Genomic DNA, 4,740 nt, shown 5'->3' on the forward strand with positions numbered 1-4,740 from the left:
AATTCTATGTTGATCACAAGTTGGTTTTCCATAAGGAATCTGAAATCCGCCACCAGCGACGAGTAATAAAAGAACTAACCAGTCGAAGGTTGTGAAGACAATCTCCCTACTACATGAATACCTGAATTGACATGTATCAGGGATATCTCTATCTGTCAGGTTTTTTGACCGTTCTGCCTGACTGTGTTGTTACTTTTTCTTCTGCCTCTTGCGGTTTTTTTTTCTTTGGTTTAGCTAGTGATATGAGGTCAAATTTCTAGTATTGTTTTTTAAAAAACTCTTGCCCTTTCAAGTTTGCTTCTTTTGCGTGTGCGGCCGCTGAAGTTGGTTTTTATTTAACTGTTTATTTAAATACCATTTTATATGATTCATAGTCCGATTATTCGGAACTGGATTCTGATGATTCGAAATTAGAACTTTCAAAGGTGTCGCTTCGTGTTTTTGAGGTATCGCCGGCCCTTCCTTCGTAAATTTCTACTCCTCTAGAAGTAGAGGGTTTATTCTCTAAGCCTTCGCCTTGTGTTTTCAAATCGGGAGATTTGAAAGATTCTTGTGAACTTTGAGATGAATCGAAGGTTTTTGCGGGGTTTCTCCACTGTTTGAATGCCATGTCTTCAGGGGGGTGGGGCACTCTTTGCATTAGTGTTTCCCTCCATGAAGTCCAATGTTTGGGTTTGACTTTAGACACGGTTATGTCATGGAATTTTCCTTCCTGGTCCTCCTTGGGGGTTTGAATCTGAGGCAATTTACTTTGCCTAATTTTTATGGGAAAATTTATAAGATCCATTGCTTCTCGCAGATTTGTCCTAATTGAATCTTTAGGGGAAGTTTTCTTCACAATGATGCCCGGGGTTTCTACTGCTCTGTTCAATTCCTCCTGTAGTGACAGGGGTCTCTCTATTGGTGTGGCTGGGGAAACCATATCGTCTGGGAATCTTTTGGGGGGACAAGGAGTCGAAATTTTATCGGGGAAAAAGTGTGTTTTAGGAGATATCGTATAGTCTAGTTCTCCTGCACTTTCTGACGATGAACTTTTTGGTGTTTTTGGCGTTTTTATTCTCACTGGTATTAGGGATTTTCTTTTTGGAATAACTAGGTTTTTCATAGCTAAGAATTCTTCAAAGTTCTCTTGATCACTTTCATTTTCGAAATAATCTTGTTTGAAATTGAAGGGTTTTAGCTCTGCTAATCTTGACTTAGGGGGCTCATCTTCTGCGTCTGATGACTCAGTGGATGAGGGATGCGACACCCATTTTTCCGGAAATTTGGCTCTTTTTAGTCGGCTAACATGTGCCTTATAGGTTCTTCCATTATCGGGATTTACCATTTTAAATGTAAAATTATTATCGTACCTCTTGATTATTCTGTACGGTCCGGAATATTTGTGAGAAAGTTTTGTGCCTTCTGTTTTCGCCTCGTTTTTCAGGTGGACGCAGTCTCCTATATTAAAATTTATGTGTCCTGTGACTTTGGGTAGGTTTCTTTTTTCTTGATTTATTTTAAATCTTTCCAATTCTTGTCTCACTATTTTATATGTTTTTCTCATCCTGTTTATGAATTCTTGTTTATAATCTTATGAGTTATTTTAATAGTGGTGGGACTCTATAATTTCGTTATATGGGATTCTATAGTCGCGACCAAAAAGTAAGTAAAAAGGGTTGTCCTTAGTTGCTTCTGAATAAGCAGTGTTAATTACATTCGTTAAATAAGGTAAAAATAGGTCCCAATCGTTCCTGTTGTCTTTTGTGTAGATACTTAATACGTTTGAAAATATTTTATGCCTATTCTCTATTTTTCCATTAGCTTGTGGATGATAAGGAGATGTTACTAATTTTTCTATGTTGAGAAATTTCATCAGATCTTTAGTTACTTTTGAAACAAAGTTACTTCCATTATCGCTTATGACCTTATCAGGGATGCCAAATTTTAAAAATAATTTCGCCAGCGCCTTACTCGTGGCATAAGCGCCTTGATTTTTTAAAGCTTTAGCAAAGGTAAATCCGGAAAAATGATCTATGACCGAAAGGATACAATTTTGGCCCCTGCTTGAAACAGGTAAACCTCCACTCGTCCCATACAGCTCAAATGAGACGATATCGAAGGGGAATCTCGCTACCGGAACTCGTCCCATAGGGGGGTTGGGGTAAGCTTGGGGATTTTTCCTCAAGTTACACTTTTCACATACACTGACATATTCTTTAAGTTTTGATAATGCCGTTGGCACATAGAAATATTGTTTTAATTTATGGAAGGTCTTTGTTACTCCCAAATGTCCACCAATATCCGAATGAAAATATTCAAAAGCGGGCGTTATTAGTTTTTCTGGTAATACAGGTATTATTGAAGTTTGGTTTCTATTTGCCTCATTAGTTACTATTCTACATAATATTCCTTCATCGAAATCATAGTAAAAATTATCTATTTCTTTTCTAAGGATTTTGTATTCATCTGGTAATATATCATCATTCACGAAATAATTAATAATTGCTAAGCACATTCCATCCTTTTCTTGATTTCTTTTTACATTTTCCAGAGACAATGAGTGGTAATTAACCTTATTTTCTTTCTCTGATTCTTTAATTTTATTTTTCTTATTTTTAATCCTAGTGTTAACAGTATTAACTTAATTAAGGTCAGATTCAGACGGCTCGTCTTACGGAAACCTACTCAAGAAAACGAATGCTGCGTTCTGTTTGCCTTTTCAGTCTTCCCAATCATACTCAAGAACGTGGATTTCCATACTCCATCTCGCTAGAATTCACGTGTCTTTTTTAAATTTCTGGAGGTACTGCAAGCTTTTGTGGTCTGAACGTAGTATGAATTTTCTACCAATCAAATAAGGTCTATATTTATACAAGAGATGTATTATCGACAACAGTTCCGAACTTGTGGCGGAATAATTAATTTCACTCTTTGTTAAGGGTCTGCTCTGATAACATATAACCTTTTCTATTAAGTTTTGTTTGGACGCTTCCTATAGCAAATTGGGATATTCTACTGGTATTATTTGTAAAAGAATAGTGCTAATGCCGTTGGACCTGGCATCAGTCGTAACTATGAACCTTCCGTTCTCGAAATCTTGAAGTGCTAATATGGGTTCCGAGGTGAGTGCCTTTTTGAGACGGTCTAAGGAAGTCTGGGCCTCCTGGGACCAGGCAACATTTTGGGAGTTCCCTTTGGTTAATTCCGTAAGTGGTTTCGCAATTTGGGCATAATTTCAGACAAATTTTCTGAAGTAGCCAGTAAGACCTAAAACTCCTCTTCGTTCCCTCATAGTCTTGGGGGGTTTGAGCCTTTCAACGCATTTTATTTTATCCGGGTCCGGAGATATTTCTCCTTGCGTCACTATCATTCCTAAAAATTTAATTTTTTCTTTTAATATATTAACCCTTTCAGGCCGACATTTTAAATTGCCTGTTCTGAATTTTTCAAACACTTTTTCTAACGTTGCTAAATGTTGCTCCACATTTTCCCCTACGCATATAACGTCATCAACAAAATGAATAATATTGTTCAATCCTCTTAATAAATGCAATAAGGGTCTACATAACGCGCTTGAACTGGTTTTAAGTCCAATTGGTACTCTCAAATATTCAAAAAAACCACATTCACTTGTGCAAACTGCAGTTTTATAGACATCTTTCTCGGCTATTTTCACTTGATGGTATCCTTGGGTGAGGTCCAAGGAAGTAAAAAATATGTTCTTGCTTGATATAGAGTCAAGAATTTCGTCTATTCTCGGCAAGGGAAATTTATCACTCACTACTTGTTTATTAAGAGCTCTATAATCCACTACGAGTCTCATGTCACCATTCTTTTTTGGGACTAAAATCACTGGGGCTGAATACGGACTTACACTGGGGCGTATAATCTCATTTTTTTCTAACTCGCGAATCTTATTTTTTAGCCATTCTTTATGTTTATATGGTACACGATATGGCTGTTTTGCAACGGGCAACCCTGTCGTTAAAATAGAGTGTTGGTAAAATGGAATCAATACTATTTAATTTTAAGACGTGGAAAATACGTCCCTGAAATTCCACAATAATTCACATAATTTCTTTTTGAGTTCCAAATCAATAATATGATCCATATTAAACTTGTTTAAAAATTGCGCTTTAGTCAGGGGGTATTTATTAATTGAGGTTTTAATACTATTAACTAGGTTTCTTTTGGAATTTACCCACTTATTTAAGTCATTTTCCGAAATAGTTTGGATTTGAACCAAACATGTTCCCTTTTTTATCGTAATAATATCATTTTCATGATTATTAGTCACCCAAAAAAACCTTCACCTTTGTCATAGGATATAATTTGTTCTTCACATAACAAATTTTCGAGAATTTCTTTTGATGGGATGGCGAACCATATTTCGAATTTGCTATCCACAGGTTCCACCATTTGAGAGTTTTGGACCCTGTGCATTGTCCTGGGAGGACTTTTTGTTTTCTGAATTGCAAATCCATAATAACTTTATTTATTTTTATTATCTGTTAAATTTGGTCTATTACTATTATACGGTAATGTTGATTGCTCCTGAACCCCATTGCGGGTCCCTGCTTTTTCCATAATTCGGCTATTTCTTCGATTTCTTTCGGTCTATACTGTCGCATATTTCCTATTTTAGTCTTTGCAGAGTAGATCAATGTATCAACTGTACTTAATTTCTCTCTAAGATACCGCCCGGAGTAAGCACGAAGATGTATAGCTATGTCACGTACTTTTGGTAGCGAATGTATC

At 36.3% G+C, this 4,740-nt stretch overlaps 1 pseudogene; it reads right to left on the reverse strand.

Moving 5' to 3' along the window:
- Positions 1-148: 148 nt before the first annotated feature.
- On the reverse strand, positions 149-4,401 carry LOC148954640 (uncharacterized; annotated as a pseudogene).
- Between the last annotated feature and the right edge of the window lie 339 nt (positions 4,402-4,740).

The sequence above is a fragment of the Artemia sp. Qi Xiang Cuo genome, chromosome 3 (genome assembly GCF_049724085.1).
Source record: "Artemia sp. Qi Xiang Cuo chromosome 3, ASM4972408v1, whole genome shotgun sequence".
Taxonomy (NCBI): domain Eukaryota; kingdom Metazoa; phylum Arthropoda; class Branchiopoda; order Anostraca; family Artemiidae; genus Artemia; species Artemia sp. Qi Xiang Cuo.